Here is a 25,788-nt window from a genome sequence, read left to right on the forward strand (position 1 = left end):
TTCTGCATGGAGTTTGCATGTTCAGCCTGTGCATGGGTGGGTTTCTCTGGCTTTCTCTCACAGTCCAAAAATATGACGGGTGAATTGATTACTCTGAATTGCTCTTAGGCATGAGTGTGTGTGTGTTCATCGTTGTTTGTCAAGGTTAGGGTATGGACTGGAGGCAAGACCAGAGAGAGTGCAGCCTATTGTCCTACATGTAGGCGCCGTGACCCTGCAAGTACAAGTGGGGAAGTTTTGCTTAGTGAATGAAACATGGCTCTGGCTGTAAATAAACAAACAAAGCAAAAATAAATGAATAAAACTTATAATCTCCATCAAGACACAATTAACAGCAGACCATGCTAAGAGAAAATTAAAAACAACACCCTCTGCAGCTCATGGCTTCTGGGCATACAACCCATTAATGCACAAGGGTTTTCCAGATTCTGAAGATAAAATAAAATACAGAATCAATTTAAACATGTCGTGGTAAAAGAAATAGGTCTGTTCCAACCTGCTGATTGTAAAAAGAAAGTTTTAAAACCTTTTGTACACTTGTTTAATAAACTGATCACTGTCTGTTTAAAGATCTGTGTTCTGTTTCTTCCATTCAATTGAGTACTACAAATAGACTCAAACGTGATAGCTCAGACAATAGAATTCCTAAAATTCACACTTGCTAATTTTATTTAAGTAGGTAGTAAAAATAATTTTATACAAGTAGGTAGTAAAAGGTGTAGGGTGATTTGTGAGTGTGGGCAGTGTGAAGTAATTTTGCAGCATAAATCTTGAAAGGGGCTGGGAAGCAGTACAGTCTACCCGACAGTACTAAGGCAGTAAAGAGTGGCTGCTTTTGATCAGCAAGAATACTCCTTTCTTTTTTTTAAAGAGATGTCTGTCTATAGAGGTGTTTTACATTGATGGGGCAAATATACCTTCTATTGAACTTTTGTGTTAACATGTGATTTCTTTTTACAAAAATTACATTTTGCAAATCATTTTTGTTCTTTGCATGTTCAATTTGTTTGGTATAAACGACAAGCGCTCTATTGTTTTACAAATTGCAGCTCTGCATAATGACTCCAGCCTTAACAAATAAATAGAATAATTATGCATTTTGTAATTAATCAATATAATCAACCACATCAGCTCTGACCCCATGAGCTCTCGTAAGAGCACCGACGTGTGCATTGAGCACATGTGCGTGCGGCGTCAGATACACTCACGCTGCCATTTGAAACAGCTCCTTATGTCATTGTCTGCGAAAGAGCTGGCACCCCTTGGGCCAATTAGCAACAAAAAGCATCTTCTCTCCAATTTTCATCAACACCGAGCCCATGGTGTAGCTGTTAATGCAAGTCAGAATTTAAAATTCTGACCTTTTAATTACAGTGTTCCCATTGAGCCAATCAGTGTTCCTTTGTCAAATGCCATAAACACGGGCACAAACTGCGTCATCATGCAAAGTTGTTGCAAGACAGTGAGAGACACCAACTGAGCTTTCACCCTGGATTAATATACTGAAGAATGATTTCACCAAACTTTCATCTATTTTCATCACTCATTAAAAATCTGAGCAGCTGTTTCCTTCAACTGTAAATCAGAGATTAAATATACTGTAGTATGAGGTTGAGCTGCAGTCATGAAGGCAATGAAAAACATTCCTTTTTGTTTTTAACAATACAGAAACTTTGTTTTTGATAGACTGTACAACAAACAATTTTACAGATTTTTCTAAATTAGAAATAAGTTAATTGGTTTCAATGTGGTGTGGATAATTCTAGTCCACACAGGTAGAAATGTATACATACAGCCCCACTGATAGTTGATTTAATGTTCTTTTGTGAGTTCAGAAGAAACAACATGAAAAACAACAAACATTTTTAGCCATCGACGAGGTCTGAAAAAATACTTGGTCACTATTTTTATCAGATATGGTAGAGTTTATTTTATACTGCGGTATGTAACTTTTATAATAAACATGTTTTTCACATATTGCTAAAGCTGTTGCCATGCAATGGCAGTATATGTGACAGATAACCTGTGAAAAAAATTGAGCTCCCCTGCCTTTTCTCTAAGGTCAGATGGTATTTTTCCCATCTGCAAAAATACCCGGCTTGGTCAGCGGTGTATTTTTGGAGGACGATGTTAGTACTGTCAATCACACTTGTGTACGTGCTGTTCACACCCTTGCCCTTGCTCTCTACACTACAGCTTCTTCCTGATAGCTTTTGTGAATACTCAGACTAACTAGCTTAGACACTGGTGATGGCAGAAAAACAGTTTTCCCGTAACAGTAAGTTGTTTCTCTGCCATTAGCACATTGAGCAGCACATCTACAGCAACTCTTAGAAGATCCTTGAATAATATGAGCTACAACTTTTAACTTTTGATTTTAATCCAAGACTACCAATAATAACCATGCCAGTTTGTGGTCTCATGCTTATTGGCTAATTTGCAGGTCTTTTTGCTGAGGAGGAAACTATTGGCAATGGGGTGGAAAGTACAGCAACTATGTGTATATAATTCTAGTTTTTTTGTATTGAAAGATAGAACATAAACAACAGTTCTAGTTTTTTTGTATTGAAAGATAGAACATAAACGCAATCCTTATGGTCCTTGAAATCTGTGTTTTCCAGTGACCTTGCAGTCGAAACTATACGTAAAAAGTTAGCACATTACGAGGTGTTTAATGGTGCAGGCATCGAAAAGGCAACCAGGTTAGAGTGTGTATTATTTTTAGTGGTAGCCTTTCAGTGATTGTCCTCACAGAGATAGAATAACAAAGGAGTGTGGGTGTGTTTCTGTCTGTCCTTTCCTGCTGTGTCTGCCTGCCAACAACTCAGAGCCAACCAGACATCTGGACCCTAACAAGTCAGAACGCTCCAGGGCTCTCACATTCACTTTACTATCGCTGCTACGGATTTGAAAGGATGTGTGTGCACACTTCCTTTGTATACCCACATCACATCTGCTCTTCATCATCATCATCATTTCACACCCAGTGAGCTGGACTCAGTGGTGCGCTATCATCAAGTTATACGACTTTCACTCTTTCTGTCTCTCCCTCCCGTCTCCACACATGCACATGCTAGCGCACACACCGCTGTATTTCCATGTCTTCAGAGGACATCGCAATGACTTGCAGTGGGTTTGTTTTATGGAACGCACATGCCCATTTCTAACTTTAACCTTAACCAAAACGTTTACTGTAATCTCAAAAGATGTCTTTACCGGTATTTGAACTTGCCCTCCTGTCTCAAGAGGAAGCCAAATTCCTCGTAACATGATTGCGTAAACAAATTTAGGCCCCCGCATCATGAGTAATCCCCACCTCCTGCTTACTCCCTCACTTGCAATTACATGCTCTCAGGGGTGTCACGGTGGTAAAAAGAGCAGAGGCGACAGATCAGCAGCAGTAAAAGAAAATAGTGTCATTATGACTTTCATCACTCATTTAATTTTCTGCTACTTCACATAAACCTGGCTCCCAGTTGGAGCCACGCAGCCGTGTCCTGCATGACGTCTGATTTAAACTACCTCTGCCCTTTGCTGCCCAAAAAGATCTGTAGGTTGAAATATTCGCATCGCACAGGCAGATTCTCTTCACAGTTTGAAGAAACAGTGCATCATCATAATTTTTTTTTCTTATACTACACCTTACAGCAGCCAGGGGCAGAAGTGCTGTGATGAGAAAAAAAAAAGGATCTTTTCAGGTGTAGTGAATGGCCTCCAGAGAAGGTGAATATTTAAGTGTTGCATATGCATAACCCCTCATCTCAGTCATTTGTAGTAAAGTGTAATGAGCACTTTTGCTCATTACAACGATCGTCTTCCCATCACAAAAAAAAATGTTAAACATGGTGCAGAGAAAGGAATGCACACAAATACGACATGATCTTTATTCGACTGAACCGCATTAAGGAATAAGGAAATATTACCTAATTCCTTCAAGGTTATATTTCCATCAGTATTTTTACCAGCACTATTACTGCTGCTTATGTTTTATGACTTTGTATTTTTGAGTTTATGATGCACAGCACTTTGAGCTACCTTGTTGCTGAAATGTGCTATTCATATCAACTTGATTGATTGATTGATATTGGTGTTCTAACTAACCCAGCTGCCAATTCTCCATTCCAACACATTGTTCAATTTTTTTTATGGAAACAGATCTGCTACTAATTCAATCAATTAATCAATGTTTATTTGTAGAGCACCATTCATACTAAAAGCAGCTCAGAGTACCATACAAATTTATAAACAATAAATGGACAAGATGACAAACATTGACAGTAACCTGCATCATTTGCCACGACTGCTAAGCATGACTGTATTTTATGATTGGGACACATTGTTGGAGTTTCCTCCCACTGTCTTCTCTTCTTTGTGTTTATCTCTACAGGATATGAACAGATTTTCCTCTGTCCTGCTAATGTTGAGCCCTATGAGGGGACGTCTGGTGTTCATAAAGGTGATGCCCTTCAGTCACTCATTTTTGTCACAGGTGAGTGGTTTTGTGGTTATTAACTCTTTACCTCAAAAAGTTGCTTCATAAACTTACCTTGTTGTGGTTTTTTATTTTCCACTTGCATTCAAACTAAAGTGTGCAGCGATTCATAACCAACCCCTCGCAAGCTTGCATTTTCATGTGTTTCTTTTTTTCTTTCGCTGCTCAGAAGAAAAGGGAGCAGAATGCTATCTCAGAATAAGAGAGATGCATAGAATGAGAAAAATAAACAAAGGCAAGGAATTAAAGGGAATTTTTAAAAAGAAACTTCAATGAGATGAAAAAATAACTTGGAGCAGTTATCTGCTGATTATACCAAGTGGTGTTGTTATCAAAGGAAACCGAGCACCGCACTTTTCTCTCAGCTTGAAATAGATCTGTGTTTTGAGTATCTGCCTACACATGTAGACAGAAAGGGAAGAAATATTTTTCAGAAGCCACATTTGAAAGAATAACTGCTTGCAAGTGCACTACACACCCCTAAAATGATGTCTTAAAATCATCAGAACATATGTGAAACATTTAGCTATCCATGACCAGCAACATAAAAATGAGTCTCCAAAAAAAGAATCTATTAAATTAATGAGATATTAAGTCTCATCTCTGGTTTATTTGATTTCATTCAAAATCAAATAAACAGTGTTTATTACAATGTTGTTTATATTGTATTTTTTGATAAGTACTCCATCAAATAAATAAATGTCCCAATGAAACACAAACAAAGTAAATATTTAAAAAACACAAATAGCGGTATGGATGAATTAAAAAAATAAAAAAAACAGTTGCACAAAAGTGTTTCACTGTAAAGATGGTTTGTAGTGTGTTTTGTTGCAACCTGAAGTGTGAAATAAACTACAGTGGAGTTTGAAAACAAAATATGTTTATAGGTTTATGTCTGGTTGAACGATGTGTGTGCCCAGTTGATTTTTTTTTTTCTTTTTGGGGAGGATTTTATTGTAATCCATAGGGGGACCCAAAATATTTTTGAGCCACTGGGGGGGCCCAGAAGAAAATCTTTGGGAACCACTGATCTTGATAAAATTTAGAATTAGTTATATATGTTGCCATGAGGGATTTTGAGTTCACTTAGTCACTTTTGTTGTGAGTTTGCTTATCATATGCTATTTTGCATTTCCACGAATTCTTGCTTTGCATTGCGGGTTGCTTTAGTGCATGTTAGTCACTATTTCACATATCTATGTGTTCGCTGTTGCATTAATTGAAAACCATTTCTCAGCCGAGACCTTTTTTTTTCTCAACCTCCCTGTTTTCCCTACAGCCAGTTAATCAGACTCACGATTTACATCCAGTAATGATCCTTACCCGGATTTAGCAAGGAGCTAAATCCTTCCCATCCAGCAACTGTTTTACTCCTGAGGTTTCATGCGTTGTTTCCAGTTATTATGCACAACCTTCTTTTTTTTTTGCTTTTTCTGTTTTGACTCTGAAATTCATTAGATTTGCCTTCGATCTGCCTGCCTCTAGTTAACCTTTTTCATTTCTTAAGTTGCACAAAACAGTTTCAGAAAAAGTGCCCATCAAGTCTGAAAAATGGCAACAATTAGCTCTTGACATTAAACAAAAATAATAATTTGAATGTGGCAAAATAACCCATTTTGCTGCCAGGAAAATTAACCCAATGAATCAAGAAATTATTTAGCTGTCATATTTAGAGGGTTATCACAGCCTTTTGTAGTCATAAACTCAATTCATAACAAGGTGTTAATCCCAAAAATTATTAATAATCTGGCATTCAAACCACAAAAAGGGAAAATAAACTCCTCCCAGCAAAGCGTTTGAATGACATTTCCTGAGTAAAGCTACTGCAACACCTGAGCCCCATTCACTCAGATGTGCAATTATAAAATAAACTACAATTTATGTTTAGTTTAAATACACAAACCTACCTTGTAGTTGAACAAAATGCACATGAAGAGAAAAAGAAAAGCAAACGTATATTAATTTTTTCCTATTTTTACAAGTTTAGTAAATTTGATTTAAACTGGACATTTGAATGAAACTGGAGAGAGAAGAGGATGCATGTTCACATGTGTCTATGTGTGCAGATGGAGAAATTAAAGTAGGCTAACCTTCTGGGATGGCAATATGAAAAAGTAGAAGAGGAGTGCCAATCTGAACTATGGGGAAGAAGAATCAAATGCTGGAAGAAAGGAGCTGAAAACACTGACAAGAAAGTTTTTCAAGAAGTTTACAAGTTCTGAAAGTAGCTCCTGAACTCTGCTTTTTTCCAGCTATCACTTTTTCATTTCCTTCCGAGCCACTTCCTCACTTTGGCTTTGAGAACGCTCTCATCTGCTTTGCTACATTCACCTCTCACTCTATCGCTTTCAGTGCTTACCTCTGGGGTTGATCTGTTGTGGAAAGCCAGAGAAGATCTGCAGTTGTTTTGCTGTCTGACTTGTGAAATGAATCAGTGTTTTTGGTATTTAAACCAAAGTGATGCAATTGCACAAACCAGGAAAAAAAGACTTTCCAGGTCACACGGGGCACAGAGAGTTTGAGGGTAATAAAAGAGGACCAGTAACTGGAAGATTGGCAGTTATGCCACCAGATCCTGGGAAATCTAAGAAAGTAATGAGTGCTGAGGGGTCTGTTGGATTTTTAGAGTACACTCTCCTTATGTGTAAAAGCCTTTAAAAGTCCCCCATATTTTACACATGTGCTTGCAAGATACTCATTTTCATGAATTCATTAGATTTTGGTCAATAATATCCAACAGTCCTGATTTGCTAAATGTGTGACGGGTGCAAAAGCCTCTGCAAGACCCATATAAACGAAAAAAGTTTTACAATAAAACAGACAAACTTTGGATATATGAGCTTAAAAAAAAGTCCACATAAGTTTAAAGAAGCTGAATAAAAAGCAGAGTGATTGGAAGAGACACGCTGGCGCCATTAGCCAGAGGCACACAGTGTGTCTGCATTTTAATATGTGCTGCTGTGATTTTAGTCCTCTTCTCTGATTTTCCAAAAAAAAGTGTCAAGCATTTCCATTTCATACCATTGAATCCATGCACTTATCAGCTGCCTGATCCTTATGATTGTAACACCAGATTATTCTGTCTGTATTATAATTCTGTTAGGTATTTTTTTTATCCTATGTAAGACTTCTGCTACAAAAAGAACATGCAGAGGTTCACACTGATTTCTTGTTCCATTAACTATAATGTCCCCCAAAATTACTGCCTCCCCTGATAAAGAAGTGTAAAAAGACTTCAAATGAAACTCCCCCTTTTTTTGCAGAAGCACATCTGACACTGAAACATTTGCTGCAGTTCGCTAACAGTTGGAAAGTTTTTTTTTTTTTCCCTCCATGCCAACTCTATTAGCAAGATAAACTGTTACTGCTCAGTTGTTTTCACCCACACTTTGGGAACTACTGACCAGGACAATTATAAAAACCAGTAACATTTTAATTAATATCACATTAAGCTATTTCATAATGCTAGAGGAGAAAAACTGAATTGCATTACATGCTGTCTCTACTTTAGTATATTGTCAACAAACCTTTCTCAGTCTGACATCGTCATATTGCCCACATCTTTTTTTTTTCCAGCTGAATCAAAGTGAAGCTTCAGGATCAGATAATGCCAGCCGTGGGCTCTTGAGTGCCATAGATGGCTCGACTTTTCTTCAAGGCCTCTTAAAGGTCAACCTGGATTAGAAGGATCTACTGCTGTGAAAGACTTCTTTTCTCATTCAAGTAACTTTCCCCCATCTGGCTCGAATGTGTCGACTACAACACATTTGCTCCAGCATTCTACATTAAAAAGGTCCTGGATGTACAGTAATAGACTCTCCCAAGTAGGCAAATAAACATTTTAGAATCCACTGTAATCAAAGTAGGCAGGACTGGTGGGATCATTTTATGTTTTCAGCACTTTATTAAACGCAAATTGTGAATAAAAAACTGAATGCCCCCAGCAATCCTCAGAAAACGGACTACCTCAAACTATGTTTAGCAGATTGCTCAGGAGCACAGGTACACAGTAAGGGGACTGCAGTTCCACAGTTTTTTTTTTTCAACCTGTTCACACCTGTACAAGCGGCACTAAATAGGCATCAGTTACACTATTCCAGCTGTAATGTAAAGCGATATCTTTTAAGTCAACTTCATTTGCATAGCACATCTTAGGAACAACACAGTTCAAAGTGTTTTACATAATAAAGGACATGACACAATAAAGACAGACAAAAAAAGCATTACATTACACTGGAAAAATCAAGAGAGTTAATAGCAAGATTGTTCTCCAGACTAGAATTAATCCATTTTCCAGTTATCATTAATCAAAGGCAATTCTGAACAAAATAGTTTGAAGCAGAGGTCTTCAAATCCATGCCTCAAGGGCCGGTGTTATTAATCTTTTAGATGTGTCTCTGCTTCAACACACCTAAATAAAATAATGAGGTCAATAGCAGGACTCTGGAGAACTTGATTGCATACTGAGGGGGAATCCAACACACTTGATTCAAGCGTGTTGGACATGGGACACATCTAAAAGTTGCAGGACAAAACTTGGATTTGAGGACCCATAATAGAAAGGAAATAAGTGTTTCAGCAGTTTTGCAGTTTTCTGGAAGTTTGCACCAGATCAGTGGAGCATAAAAACATAATGGTTCTGGGGATGCAGAGCAGACTTGAAACAAAGACCTAAGTGTCTGAAAAGTTGATAGAACAGCAACAGACCTTTAAAGCAAATTTTGGTGCTATGACATTCAGTTATTTGTAACCTGACAAAAGTATTTCAAAGTCTATTCCCTGAGCTATAGGGAGACGGTGTGAAAACTTTGGATCTGGTATGATGTACTCTAACTTCCTGGTCTTAGTGTGAACATGAGCAACTGTGTTCTGGATCAACTGCACTTGTCTGATTCACTATTTAAGCAGACCTGTGGAAAAAAATGTTGCAGTGATATAGTTGGGCTAAAAACAAAGTGCATGGATGAGTTTCTCAAGATCTTGTTGAGACATTAGTCCTTGAGTCATAAAAAATGTTCTTCAGGTAATTGAAGGCCAACTTTGCACTTGTCTTTATGTGTCGTTGAAAGTTAAGGCCTAAGTCCACCAATAGATCCAGATAGTAGTGATGGAGGTATTGCTGAATGTTCCACGTAAATATGTTGGACAGCTTCTCGACTTTTTTCACCTGAAGATGATCACAATAAACGTCATCTACAGCTGAACTAGGGCATCATCTTGTTCTTTTTGGCCTAGTCATAATAAAGCCTGACCACACTTTGTATAAACTTAACATGATTCTCTAAGTTCCTGAAAACAGATGACCTTGGATGGCAATGCAATAACTGAATCTGTGTGCTGACTCTTAATCATTTCTCTTTAGGTCCAAAAGAATTATCTTAATTTTGTTTCTGTTCAGCTGAAGAAATTGATGGTACATCCAAGCACTGATTTTTTTTTCTATGTATCTACTCTATTTCTAACCCCATTTAAATTCAAAAGAGGGGCGTAAGCATGGCAAAAGAAAGTTTTTTTGCTCATTTGTTGTTTCAGTTATTTTATAGTTTTATCTCATTTCTACCTCTTGAAGGTAAATAAAAACAGTCTGAACGAAGCAGGGCAGATTTAAAATAACTTGTAAAAATGGCTCCTTTGTTATTGTTTCAAACAGGGATTTGACTGCAGGTCAAGATGAGGTCAAGATGATTTAGAAGAAAGTGTTAAAAATATTAACGGGAGTTAACACCTTTAGATATTTGGGCGTTCGATTTAAGTGCGTTCTCTAGAGGTGAAAGGCCAGCCTTACAAGAGCTTTTCATGGAAGTTTGTTTCCTTCACGGTGTGCAGCAAAATGTATGTCTTTTATGTGTCTGATATTGATGGAGTGTGTTTTCTTTTTTGAAATACAAAATCCTTATTAACACTTCTTGAGTGTACCAAAAATCCAAGATCATCTGTTTTCAGGAGCTTGCTTTTATCACAGACCCACTTCTGGTCCAAAAATGACAAAAAAGGTGGGTTTTAGTAATAAATTCCTCTCAGCTCAAGATGTCTTTTTTGGATTTCATAGTAATGTAAATCAATCTCATATCCTTGTATTTTGTGGTTTTTGCTCAGACAATGTCCTTTATTCTATATTTTTTTCCAGATTTTTTCCTCACAACGCAGCCTGACCAAAATAAAAGCAATAGTCCATTAGTTGGCTTTGGCACAATGTTTCTTCAGGGCTGCGTTTGAGCAATGGTGTTTCCACATGGAAGTACATGTTGCGCAAAGTCATGCATTAATGCTGCCAAGCGAAAACAGTGGTGGCATCGTGGCCACTAGTGACAAAAGTCAATTTCAAGTTCTGTTTGGACTCTCCCATGCTCAGGAAGTCTGTGCTCATATGTCTGAGAGTGTGTATGTGTGTGGGGGTGCACAAACGTGTGTGAGCGCATCTGTTTGTTTGGTGTCTTGAGCTGCAGCAGGAACATTTGCTTGATTTGGGACCAAGCCTTCTCATTTATATTCAGAGTCTCTGCAAGGTTCTGCTTGACTTCTCACACACAGACACTATCTGACGCACACATACACACCAGGGTACATGTATACAAGGGTACTGTGCACCTACTTTAGTCACAACCCAGCTTTTACGCCTTCCCTCAGATCCCTTAATCCTTTGTGGCTGAATAACTTTGAAGCAAACAGGCACCAGCTCATCTGAACTTTGACTGATGGCCAAAATGTTGCGCAAATGGTATGGCAAGTACAGAAATCCAAATACTTCGACAACAATTATCTCTGTTTGTAAGCAGTGAATGTGACCTTGGAGAGTATTTGGGCATGTATGAAAAGAGTTGAACAAAGTTTGTAGCATTCCCAGATCGAGGTCCATGAAATCTAATAAATTACCCTGGGTAATTTTTCCTGAGATTGTGTCGGCTTACATCTGTTGGCCTCCAGGCTGTAGAAACAACTCTTGGCACAGCAAACTCATATCTCAGGCTAAACTCTTACTGGTTGATTTGCAATTGTGGGTAATGAACAAATCCAGGGGCTAAAGGAATAAACAATGTATGTATTCAAATTCCTCAAAGATGTATTTGTGCATGCAAACTGTTATTCATGAGGAAAGATTTGAGTTTAAAATGTGCACACGTTAGAAATCCTTTAGAGTGCCTGCACACATGCATTCCAGTGAAAATGTGAACTTAATATGGTAACATAGAAATGTGACCAAATTAAAATGAAGCTAAAATCAGTGGGGCGGTTTGACAGTGATTGGTTACTGTTCACACTATGACCTACCTGAAGTCCATTTCAATACGCTCTACAGACCGTATGGCTTGTAGCAAAAAATGTTTTGCCATTGCCTTTTTCTTTGATGCTATAGCATTTGGTGTCAAGCTAAGGTTAGACTGCCAAAGCTATGAATTTTACCTTTAAAAATTCACCAGCCTGAATGTTGCCGCTTAGAGACACTACATTTACAGCAGATACACAGCTTCAAAATGAACTGTTGCATGAACTGCGACTTCCTCTAAAAATTAACATGCAGACATACTTGTCAATCCAGTTGCACTAGTCCCACCTGAATGACATAAATAGTTCAGCCAGTCTTGCAAAGACTGCTTAACATGTAAAAGAGGTCATTCATCCTTTCAGGTGTGTTGGAGAATTGATGCATGCCTCCAAAAGTTGCAGGACGGTGGCACTCAGACATCCTTCCATTTAACATCAGATGACAGAAGTACAAGAAAATACTACCATTGGGCATTTAGGAGGAGGGCAGTTATTTAGTTACAGCAAAGTAGAATCAGCTCAGTCACTGTACCATCAAATCATGACGCATATGAGGCGATGGAAACACAGTACAGCATTTGCTCTTTATACAACTTGTGAAAATAGAAAAGCTAATCAGATAGGAAAATTCTGACAGAAAGATAAAGATTTGCCACTTTTGATGGCATCCATCTAAATAAACAAAAAGAAGAATTAGGGTTATTTTTCTTCAGGCACTTTCCAAAGGCTTCTTATTTTATGAAATCTTCCAGTGGAAATCCACACTTCATTATCCAGCTGTGTTTTATAGTCAATATACATAAAACAAATACACCACTGGATGGTATCATACACACAAATCCTTTTTCAGTGGAGTTTTTTTTCACAAATTCATGATTAAAACCATCCACAGAAAGTTAGTTTGGGCTTATGTGTATAATATCATGTTAATTATAATTGGAACCATTCAACTAGCCCAATAATCCAAGATCCACATACATTTTTATTTCCTACTGGTTTTGTATAAACATGATTTCAAACATAAAACTACTCACAGTTTTATGCAGATGTCCCCAGGTTATGAGGGGAAGAAGCTGCTGAATAAAAAAAAGTCTATATCCTTGCCCGTAACACTTCTGCTTTGAGCTCCAACAGGATTTGCATATTTGTTGGATTGTGTAAATGATCCTCTGCACTTTAATATGCGATTTATATTTCTCACCGCAATCGCCAGTGCTTTGTACATTAGGGCATTTTTGAGACTTAATGAGGCAAATTAAGCTTAACCTGGTGTAGCTGCTGCAGATATTTACACTCTTATTCTCTATATCCATCACAGCTTTGCAAACACACACAGACACACATTCTCACACAACATGATAAAACTTGCCTGAAATACCGATGCTGGCCCTGGGCTTCATGAATAATGTAGATGACCTACACCCTCTCATAAACTTTACACCCCCTCTCCCCCCTTTCCTCACACATCGCCTCAACACTTCTCATAAATCTTTTCTCTCAGACAATTTGACTATCAGGAAAACCGATGAGATTCCTCACTCACAAGCGCACACAGACGAACTCACACAATCCTACAGATACAATGCAGATTACAGGAAAAGCCCTTTTTACCTTGAGGTGTTAGTTAAAGGTTGAGTGCTAGAACAAATGACAGCTGAGGAACACATGTTGATGTTTTAAAGTGGTTTAATGCTTGATCATAAAACAAAATGGGTGTGCCTCAAGTGAAAATGTTAATTATTTACTATAAATATAAGTGTATATTTGATCTAATGGTGATTTCATAACCTCAGAGGGGAAAGCGCCAATAAGGCAGCTCGTTCATGATTCAAAGTAAAACTTTATGCTGTTTCTGTTGAATGTTTTTGTTCAGGGGGCCAAAATGGGGATATGATAGTTTAGAACATCGCCACACAAGAGGCTTCAACAAAATTAAAGTATCAAGAAAAATTCTTCTAGGACAAATGTACCGTATTAACTGTATTAGTTTAAGGGTGTTCACAATCTTGCAGTTGGGTTATTGCAGTTTTTTAAAATTCTTCCCACTGATGGAATGGTTTGTTTTTCAACCTAACAATATAAGACTATATACTAAATCAAAGCCAGAAAAATCTCTGAAATTATACTTTTTGCTCTCTTTTTTTTTTTACTTTACTAAACTTTTGTGTGTTGCCTGTTCTGTGCAAACATTTTTTTACTGTTTGTACAATGAAATATATTGTTTTGTTTGTTTTTTATTTGACTGGACTTTGCCTTAGCAAAATGAGACCAATCAGGAATAATAGTCTCCTCCAGCAATAACAGTCTCTTAATGTCAATTAGGTGGTGTGGATTTGGCTTCTTGCTGTGATTTGGGTTTGGTCAGACTCTGGGACAGTTCACAGCCCACAACAGAGATTTGGGATCCATTATCAAGTCTATCAGCCCCTGTGGAAAGTATTTAGTCATAGAAAAAGAACAATCAAGACGAGAAACATTGAGGTAAGTGTTTTTGTGAAACACGCACCGGAGCAGACGACATCATAGTTCACACTAAATCTGCAGCTTTTCTGAGTATTGGAGGGAGAGCAGCAAGAGCAAAGAAAGACAATGATGGAGTTTGTGGAGTCAAGGGGAGTGACACAGATTGAGACAAGTAGTGTAATGAACAGTGAGGATAGAGTAGATTAGATCAGACATGTTGTTCACACTGGCTGTCATTCTAAGGCCTCAGCTGCTGAAGTGCAACTAGGGCAGTGAATCATTTAGAAAATCCCCCCAGATTTATTAGCAGATGGAAGCAATTCATCAATCTTATTTAGGCTTTCATTTTAATTTGAAATACTGAAAGAAGCAACATGTATTTTCTAAATGAAGACACTAAAATGTTCCAAAAGACGCCAAAAGCTGATAAATTACGAAAGGTTTTAATGTATATTTATTACTGCTAATATTACCTCCATCTGCTAGTGCTCACTTTATCCACCTCACATATTTAAATGATTCATATTTAAATGATTCTGATAACCCAGAGAGAACTTTTGACTTTTTGACTTGGATTACTGAGACTCGGGGATCGTGCCATTGGTGTGAGGTGGAGCTGCATCACTGTCATGCTCATAATCGCAGTAAAAGAAGACCCTCTTGGGTATTATTGCCACAATATACCCAGCTCAGCTCCCTGTCACAGTTTATAAGAGGGGATGAATTCAGATGGCTATGTCTCATTTGGCTTCCAGTTTAATTTATGGAGATTTATGTATATATGTAGCAGAGTTGAAGAAGTTGGGTCGAACTCGGTATGCTCTAGTAGAAATCCTGTCCTGTGGCAAGTGTGGAGCATGCTTTTGAATCGGATGGATGACTAACATAATTTTGCAGCGTATGGTTTTGCGTGCTCAGGCATCGCAGTTCTCAATTTAGACACAGGCTTTGACCCTTCAATTATGCATCTTATAGTTTGTAAAAACAAAGAACTCAGTATAAGCACCCCTGTCACATTTATTTTCTTTTGGGTTATTTCTTTTCACTGAAAATATTAAAAAGAAGTGTAGCTGCAAAAGTTTCAATTGACACTTTTTTGATTTTACAAAAAGGAAATACAGGATTAAACCAAGATTTCACACATCAAAGAAAAGATTTAGCAGTACTTTGTAGGTCTTTGGAAGATGCAATCTGGTCTTTATATTCTAATGGCAGTCAGGTCGGAACTTTCAGTAAAGTGTTAAGCTAAGGAGTTTTAAGATGGATGATTCTTTGCAGATTTGTCACCTTGTTTTTGTTTCCTGTCTGACTGAAAGGTCAGTTTTATGCCAGTGCAAACTTTGCCTACAGGATTTCATACCGAATTTTGCTAAAATAAAGAAGACGGACTACACTTTCAGCACCTCTGTTGTTATAATCTGCAAATATTTTTGTAAACAATATCCATCCATTTCCTTCTAATTTCTGCAGATAATACAATGTCATTATTGTGAGTTTATTAGACTGATGACCTCTTCAGATGGAAAAATTCACCTTTCGAAATACAAAACCTTGAAAGCCTTATAGACATAAAACAGAAAAAAAAAACTTTGGGGTTGTTTTGAAAAGTGAACATAACTTGAATCATTTTATTGAGATTTTATGTGATAGATCAAAACAAAGTAGTGCAAGGAAGGAAACTGTCCTGTCCAATTATTTGCAGGTAAAAAAGTAAAAGTTGTGGCTTTACTTCTCTTTTACTTTTACTCATATACCCCTGAATCTAATCCAGAGCAACAAATTGTCTTCATATGAGAACAGATAGCCTGTGTGTAAATTAATCAGTATATTCAGCCGTTTTCTTAAGGCCTCGGACAATAGCAGACACTTCAAAAATAAAGCTGTGCAGAAGTTTAAAACACGGTTTGTATATGAAAAAAGTTTGAGACATAAATTATTTTACGTTGCATCATCACTGCATGCTTTTTGTGCATGTGACATTTTTTCCCTAAGTGTTGTTTTTTCTGTCCCTTTGTTTTACTGTCTCCAGACAATCAATTAAAAAAGTAACCAAAGAATTCTCAAAACCACACCTTGATCATGCAACTCATTTGGATATATTCATGCACAGTGATTGATTGATGTCAAATAACACGGCTTCTGCTCCTCTCATCATCCTCTGACTGCAGTGAGGCTCAACCATCTCTCCTCCCTGGAGAGACAGTTGCCTTGTTTGGACAAGTGAACAAACGCATCACATTTAGCTGCACCACAGTAGCTTAAATGACAGAATATAACCCTAATGCTCCCATTGACTTGTTCTTTACAGCATCACACTGCCAAAGTAGTGGCCTTAGATGCTTACAGTTCAGTAGTACAATTTTGGCTTTGACAAAGACTGACCCTCCACTCTGCAGTATGTTGGTGGGTGGCAGCATCCTGTTAATGAAACAAGTGTGAAACCCAGTGTCAGGCCATGGTTAGAGGTTTGTGTGCTTGTCTCAAAGGGGGACCATATTAAGGTAGCCTGCGGCGGTGGCTGCTGAGTGTTCCTTTATTTCAGCTTGCCTTAGGCTCCCCCAAACACACAGTGAAACAAATTAATTCAAATTAGCTTACCACAGCCCAGAGAAGAGCATGCAGGAACTACTGCATGGCATGTATGTGCAATATATTCCAACTGATTTTCTTAAAAGGTTTTATGCCATGTTTACTTATTTTGTTCTATCTCATTCTATGCTTTTGAATTACTCATGTTTGCCTAAACAGGAAATGTATTGCATGCATATCCAACAAACCAGGTTGTCAAATGTTAATTATTAAAGCAAGGACACCAACACAGACACCGTTGTTCACATTAAAGAGCTTTCCACCAGTATTTAATTAGTGTAGTAATTATCATTGAGACTAAGCTGCTGCTTCATGTCTCCAAATCCACATAAATACTTAATCTGTGGGTTTCAGTAGGAACTTTAAGGGGCTACAAGGTCATCTCTCTCATCAGCACTTAAATGTTGTTGTTTTTATTGCCGTTCACTTTCTTAGTCTACAGAAGAACCAGTGGACTTTGGAAAGAATTCATGTGGGACAGGAAACCGAGGGGAACATTAAAGACAGAGAAGATTAGAGGAGATGTGACACAAGAGACCAACGCAAGAACTGTGCACAATCCTGCAGCAGAGGAAGGGGAAGTGGAAATATAACCTTAAGATGAGGACAAGGTGCAGGACAAAGAGATGCATCGGTTCAGAAAACTGTGTCTACATAAATTAATTGTTGTACAGTAAACGTGATTGTGTTCTACATTACCTTTTATTTTAATGCCTGTTTTTATATCCTAAAAACATTACTTTTTAATTAGGCAGCACTGTAGGTAGATGGCTTGCAGCAACTCTTTGAAAGGCATCAACAGAAACATTTACACTTACAGTGTTTATAGAAGTATTAACTTTTACAGCACCTTGTGTTGTGTTTATGCATCATTTTATTGTCTATAGTCAGTGAGGAATTAAAATGTTGGGGTCAGTGCAAGAGCAGTTTGGAGCTCTGATCTGTCAGTCTCTAGAGAGCAAAGAGGGTAAAAATAATAGCTGTTAAAATGTTAATATTTGCATGAATTGAACCGACTTTTCTGTCAAGGACACAGAACAAAAAAGGGCAAATTTTATTTCTGCAACTTAAAAGCTTGATGTGCACTGTAGCCGCAATTGTTCTCAAGTGTCCTTTAAGATTCAGAACGGTTCATAAGTTTTAACCGCCACTACTTTCCCTTGTTGTTTGTTCCCTTAAAGTTAGCTTGCCATATTACAACCACAAACTTCATTGTATTTTATTGAGAATTTAGCAGTCAGACCAACACAAAGCAGTGCATTGCTTTAAAGTGGAAAACAAATGATGCAAGGCTTTCAAAAGTTTACGCAAATAAAAATATGAAAACTGTGTTGTCTTGAAATTTGTGTTCTCCAAAATGTAAAAAAGTCAGAAAAAAACATTTTTCCAAGGTTCTGTATGTGCGGCTTTCTGTCTTTGACCATGTACATTTGATTAATCTCGTAACTGTCATGATGACATGGGTCTTCTCATCGACCCACTGACTAACATGTAAATGTTCTGAGGGTGACAGTTAAAACTGCGCAATACATAACTTTTAGAAAAATGTTTTTTACATACTTGTAAATGTGTCAACATGCTGTGACAACGTAATATAAAACATATAATCTGTGAAAAGATCAAGCTCCTCCACCTCCCAGTAATACAGTTGCCGTCTGAAGAAATGCACCTCTTCCATGTCTAAAACAACCAATAAGAGCCCAGAGGAAGGTCTTAGCGTTGTCAATCATCCTTGTGTATGCACTCATAAAATGTGCTAATAGCACATTGGTGGCCATGCTAACCAGCTTAAGCATTCATTGCAGACTCTGTTGTGGTGAATTAGCTGTCGTATCGCAGAGATAAAGGAGAAGGTATGCACAGCTTTTGGCTATGATTGGTTGATTCTGAGCAATGTTTTTCCTGTAGATTACGGCAGGGCATTGGAAGAAGGCAAAAGAGCTTGATTTTTTTGCATATGATCTGTGACAATTTTAAGAAATATTCAAAAAATATAGTTTTTATAAAAGTTACATACTGTTTTTTGAGGCTAATTTGTGATTGGAATTGTACTTGAGGCAGGTTCTCCCCATAATCAACACTTTTTTCTGTTGACAAATGAATTGGGATTTGCCTTCTCTATGCCCCTGAAAAGGATGATTTAATTGAAGAATCATCATCCATATTTCAACACTGACAATAAGCTCTTAAAACACAATACCTCAGGTGCATGTTATAAAACGTTAGCAAGAGATGAGGGATGATGCTAAAATCTGTTTAACTGGTAGTAGGTGGAAAGGTTGGGGTTGGAATAATAAATCCCTTAGAACAGTAGAAAAAAATGTTTTTTTTTCTCTCTTGTCTAACAGTTAAGATTTTCATAATGTGACTCCAAAAATACAAGAAATGAGAGGCAATGCAATAATACTCCAGAGGAGAACAGTTTTAGAATGATAATGAAAATGATAGATGTGGGGACGACAGGAAACTTAACTGTCACTGTAAACCCAAGGGCAAGTAAAACTACAAAGGACTCTGTGTTTTAAATCAGTGATCAGTTTTTGAAATGCATGGAAGGAAGGAACTGTGGGGAGTGGGACCAGCGGGCCTCTGCAGGGGGGAATCAATACGGACTGTGTTAATCTCTCTATGTGTGAGTAAGAGTGTGTAAGCTGTAGTGAGCTTATCAGAAAAAAAAAAAGTTTCTGCGGCTGCTTTGGTGGAGCCGCCAATTGGCAGTCTTGACTTGGCTGCTAGCCAGCTACTGGGCATGAGGTGAGGAGAGGGAATGGTTTCACTCCATCACCAGCTTAGTGTGTGTATGTGTGTGAATAGCCTCAGTACATCAGAGCCGCAATTCACTCGTGAGTGAAAGTGTCAGCTTTTTCCGCTCTCTCCATCACAGTGCATGAGTGTGTGTTTGTGAGAAATGCAGGAGTTATGGATATTGATGGGTCTGGGTGCTCAGCCTAATCTCTGCTGCAACACAAGGCACCCTGGCACCGGCAGGAGAAATCTTGAATGTGTACTGTTAGGGAAAATGATTATTTTACTACTTAATACAGTTAATTTTACGTATGTGTAAAAGGGTAGGTTTGATACTCTTGTTTTGAACCGGACAGACAGGGGTTAGAATGCAAATCACTAAATAGGGCCGCTTGCAGCCCGGCCAGAACACAGAACCATAAATTAACATTTTTGCAGGCAGTTGGGGGGAGATCTGCTGGAGGCCAGCATCTGCGATGGTGTAAAACTAATGCAAAATAGAAGATTGAAACCCCGTAACATTTAATTTCTAAGTATTAATACCATGTTTTTACTGAAGATTGTATTATCTCATTTTAAAACTACTAAATGATGAATGTATCTGAAAACTGTATTATCTGTGACGATATTAGAAGCAAATGGAAATTGTTTGAATGAAAATGTTTTCTTTACTATTAGAAAATGGCTCAGGAATTATACTTTATTTTGTCCTGTGGATTTTATGTATTCTTTTGGCAGAACTCAATCTTTTGGGGGGCTGATTGTGCAAAAGCAAAAAAAGGGGTTTGCAAAGATAACATTTCTTGAAGTCTCTTCGAGAACGTTAGGAGAGATAATGGAAGAGACATCAGATTCCGAGGGTGTCTGCGAAATCTTATCTTAAGACTCTCGGCGCCGGGGACATTCGTACCTGGTATCCTCCAAGATTAATTGGTCCGCCCTTGTCTCTCGACAGAAACCAGACGCCTTTGGAACTTCGTTGTAAATTAGGAGACTTCTCAAGTTTCCCTTAGTCCATACGGGAGTTTCTAATTGGTTAAAGAGCGGAACGCCTTAATTGAATATATTAAATTGGAGAAACACCCACTCAGTATAAAATTTCATGCAAGCCTCAGAAATTCAGAATGCTACCACTGTTTTGCTTTTTGGCATAAAAGCTTTCTCCAAAGACGCGTCTTTGCCCCCCTTGTTTCTTTGTGTTTCTTTTTCTATTTTTCCTGTTACAGGTAATGAATATATCTCTGTATCTCTGCAGCTTTGTTAATTGATTCATGCGTTATTTTGTGTGGAATTAAACTCTGTGATCTGTGACGTCAACGCGCAGTGTCGGGGTTTCACTTCCTCCAGCCGCAGTCCGCCTGCCAGAGATTCCGGGACTCTAAGGAAGAAGGAGCCAAACTTTTTGTCCAAAGTTAATGTTAAATTATACTTCCTTAATAGTACACACCCTTGTTAAAATGGAATGCTTTGTTATGTATAAAAGGCGACTTTGATAAATAATTTAAAACCTTTTCACCAAGTGATGTGGCATATATCCTGAAATATTCAAGTGAAAAACAAATTTGTTTTAAAAGTCAACTAAATAACATGGTGGCATATACAGTATGTGCCTATATGAAACTCTTGATTCAGTTGTAGCATTTAGGCTCTCATCAATTATAGAGAATCTGTCTGACTGTACTTAAGGTTAAGATGTTTTTGTATGATTTTTCAGACATGTGCTCATTTGCATCATTTAGTTTGTACAATGGTTACAAAGTAAAAAATTATATTCTTGGACAAATGTATCAGTCAAGAGAAGGGTATTAAAATATTCCAAAGCAAGATTTACAGAGTATGACAAATAAATGCTTACCCTAATATCCTCATTTGTTTATTGGAAGGCTAACAATGAAGAGAGATTTTATCTACCAGCATCAGAATCCAGTTAGATATATTCTAGAAAATGAGTTCATGAGAATAAAATAGATGCTTTAGAATGTCCTAACCAAAGCCCAGAACTAAGTCTGACAGAAAATCTTTACAGTTACTTGAAAGGGACTAGTTAAAGTAATCTTAATTTTAAGGCAGAATAAGCAAATATTACCAAGTCAAAATTCCTACCCAAATACCAAAATTTAATCAAAAAAATATACACACTGATTCAAACACATTATTCCACCTATTTGTACTTCTTTTTCTTCCAACACATTTGTTTATTTTTCATTTGAATTGTATAAGATGAACACTACATAATATGCAACATGTTTTGAAATTATTCATCAATGTCTCCATTTTTTTACAACTAAAAACCTGGCAGCATTTCAACACTTTTGAGGTCAACTGAAAGACCCAGGCATTCTGTGATGGATAATCACACACACGGGATGTATTTGTATCTTCACAAGGACTTTGCATTGACTTCTATTCATTTTTCATTCCTTTCTACAGCCTAACTCTGACCCCGACCCTAAAACTCACAGGATAAAAACCATTTTATCCTGTGAGGAGGAGCGGGTCCTCACATTGTAGTATTTGTTGGAAAATGGCCCTTGCAAGGTGAGAAATCCTAAAACACACACACATGCAGACAAGATTTACTCTTTGCATATTTTATATGACTATAAAGATCAGCTGAGATTGTAACAAAGAAGATTTAAAGAGTGAAAGGGGTAAAGTGTCTAATAGGCAAAGCAATCTGTGAAATCTAAATGTCATTATATTTAGCACCGTCTTCACACACAGAGAATGCAGAGATGAAAAAGCAATTACAAGCAGGCAGGTTGATTTTGATTTTAATTGGAGCCCTCGCTGCGAGTTCCACCTGATATTGTCGACAGCCAGCAAACATAAATGTGGGGCTGACAGTTCTGCAGAATGTCTTCACTCCGTTTAATCGAAATTCCTGTGGCCTAATCACCAGTTCCCCCCCTCCCAGCTCTGCTAATAAATTACATGAACAGCAATAGTGCAAGGTGCTTATAAGCAGTACTTAGTAAAAGTCATTAAGGCGTAAAAGGCACGTCATACAACACCTTTACTCTTACGCTACAATACTAGAAATAGAAATAGCCTTTCTTGTCCCACAGAGGGGAAATTCAGATGTAGCAGCAGCATCAGATATGTAGCTTCACTTATATATGGGTTCTACTTGCTGTATATAAAGACATCTTGTGGTTGTGGGTGTTAGCAGGAAAAATGGACCCAGTATGCATACAGTCATTACTGGAACCAGGGAAAATCCCTTTAATATACATAAAACTAAAATGTTTTATAGTATTTTTGTTTTGTTTTGATTTTTTTATATGTATAGCAGAGAACACTCCAGATGGATGTAGTGCAAAACAAAGGAGACTACAGTGTGTGGAAAAAGCATGCCTACTATGGTTTAGGGTCTGTGTTGTTGCAGGTTTGTTTGTCTTCAAAGAGTAAACCTTGTTGGAACAAACACCATCAGGAGATCTTCAAAATACCAAGACACTATAAATTTAAATATTTTGCCCTCCAGAAGATAACTCAAAACAAGTAGGATACTGATTGAAAACCTGTGGTCACAAAGACCACATCCTTACTCTGTGACTACATCTCTTCCCAGACTACCAAAAAAAATGTGTTGTAAACTGAAGAGAAGACAGGACTCTGCACTCTGGGTCATCTAGACAGAATGTGCAAAGAGGGATGGTTGAACATTTCTGCCTCTGTATTCCAACCTAGAGAAATATCTACCAGGACAAGTGATTATAAATCTATAGGCACACCACACAACTTTGACAGCCTTCACAGACTTTAGAAGAGCTTGAAATTCACACTAACAGACAGGATTTCTGTAGATGTTTGATTTATGACTGAAAGAAGTGTGTAGGATCACATACTTGACAAGTATTCCTGCTGAGGGATCTCAGACTACAGTATTGGCCAAAAAACACTAAAGCTACTTGAAGCCATTAAACTCTTGACTGGTAAAAGGTATTCATACTCGTTAGTGGCAAGGTTAAGTTAAAATTTGACTTAGATTGGGATAAGCATGTATGATAATGGATGGATGAATGAATGTGAGTTGTGTTACTCATGTTGAGATTTTTTCAATCAACAAGTCTGCTCACTGTCTGATAGCAATGTAATAATTCACTATTTAGTTTAAATTTCCTTCAGTGTTTCATATTTTTGTTTGTGATGTTTACAAAAAACAGTAACCTGCAATGAATGCTGTGTCCCAAAATTTAATTTTCAAATGTGTGGGCAATATATGTTTGTAGTTGGGTCAGTGATCAGTTCAAACTACCCAGCAATGTCCAGAGTCAGCTCCAAAATGACAGAATGTAAACTGACTACTACTGAGCTCGGGTTGGCTTTCTTCACTCACCTGCAGGCTCCGGTCTCCACCCTCTCTCACCCTGATGGATTTTCCTGACAGCTCACCCAACCGACTGTCTCCAACAAGTGCAGGCTGGTGCGAGCTTTATTGACCAAGAAACAACTGTAGAATAAGGAAAAAGAATTTGAGGTGAGTCCCCAACTTTATTGGAAAAAGAGGGCTGTATGACAAATGAGCAGCAGAGGTAACAATTGTTCCACCTACAATTTTTTTGTGTGTGTGAAGAACAGTTTTTAGTAGACCATACTACTGCCATAAAAAAAAAAAAAAACTTTAAGACTTTTTACACATCTTTACTAAGGTGGCCAATAAATGTGACTGGCACTAGATGTTGATGAATTCCAATGATGGATCTACAGGTCATAATCACTCATGTAAAGCACATAGACATACTGTACATCCATTTTAAATACTCAGAAACAGAAAAAGGAACACAGCTACACATTTTGCATATGCTACATTTAGTCCCCCCCCCTGCCGCCCCTCTTTTCATCTGCAATGCAAAGCAAGTCCATCGTGCAAATGATGTGTGCTCCGAAATTCCCAATTAATTTTACCCACCGTGTGTAAAATATGGTGGAGGGGCACTGCTCAGCGCCACAGTGTTGGAAGACTGGAGTTGAATTATGAGGACGTGGGCTGACGATGCCGGCCTGCATGCCCCTGAGCGCACGGCCGTGTTAGCATTTCAAATTGAGTTACACGCTAAACAAGCAGAGCGCCATGTGAGTGCTAACTCATCTGTTTATTGCAGGGCCTGCCTTGTTTGTTCTTTCTAAAATTTGTTTTCACAGGAAATCTGTGTATGTGTGTGAAATTTGCTTTAGATTCCTTGTCTTAAGAGTATAGAAACAAATGCTATTTCTGAATGTGCATGCTCAGAAAGTGTCTGAAGGTACGGTAGCGGTGCATGTACGTTCTCAGCTCTTTTTTTTCCAGAACTTGTATCTATGGTGCTGAACTCTAATCATGTAAATCAGACTACTGGGGAGCTGAGAAGATCTTTTTTTCTTCTTGTTCCATATATGAAGATGAATAAGAACCAAGCCAGTGATAAAGGAAAGAGGAGAGAAAATGAAATTAACTCTGTGATTAAAGTGCCCCGCTATATGGGTCTCTTGGTGCGCTCACAGAATGTCCAAGCCGCAGTTCATTTAAATTTTCGAGTTTCAGTCATTTGGCTCATTGTAAAAAATAATGTCCAACTCACATTTTCATATTGTATGGACTCAAACTTTGCATACACCTCTTTATTCTGTCCATAAATCCTTCTGAACGTGCTGCACACTACTTTGCACAAACTAAATTGTGTAATCAATAAAACAAAATCTCCACTGTATGATTTCTCATGTATTGCCTCCAGAGAATTAATTTAACCTGCTGGTAATTTACACTCACAATTGAGGTTAAGGTTGCTGTGGACATTGCAGAATATTGTGTGCATGTGTATGTATAAACATATACTGTATGTACTGTAAGTACATGCAAATAGATAATAATGAAAATAATTAGCTTGGAGCACCCAAGCTTATGGTATTGTTTTATCTCTTTCGATTGAGCATTAATCTCTGTTTTTAATATATACATATATAGCACACATATTTTTTTAAGATGGCTTCATTTGTATGTATGAGTTTGGTGGCAGGTGAATTAGTCTGTATGCACGCTGCAGCCCAAGCTGCCTGATTGCAGCATAATTACCATAAATCAAATTTACATTTGTCACATAATTTAGTTCTCATCTTGGCATTGCCTGGTTAATTTTAGTGCCCACTGCATGCAAGATTTATTGTCATTTATATTAATAACACAAACACACGTACACATGGGTTCCTCCTACACACGTCTCTGGGGGGTTGTCATCACACACACAATGTGTGTG

Source organism: Xiphophorus hellerii, chromosome 18 (genome assembly GCF_003331165.1).
Source record: "Xiphophorus hellerii strain 12219 chromosome 18, Xiphophorus_hellerii-4.1, whole genome shotgun sequence".
In the NCBI taxonomy this organism is placed as follows: domain Eukaryota; kingdom Metazoa; phylum Chordata; class Actinopteri; order Cyprinodontiformes; family Poeciliidae; genus Xiphophorus; species Xiphophorus hellerii.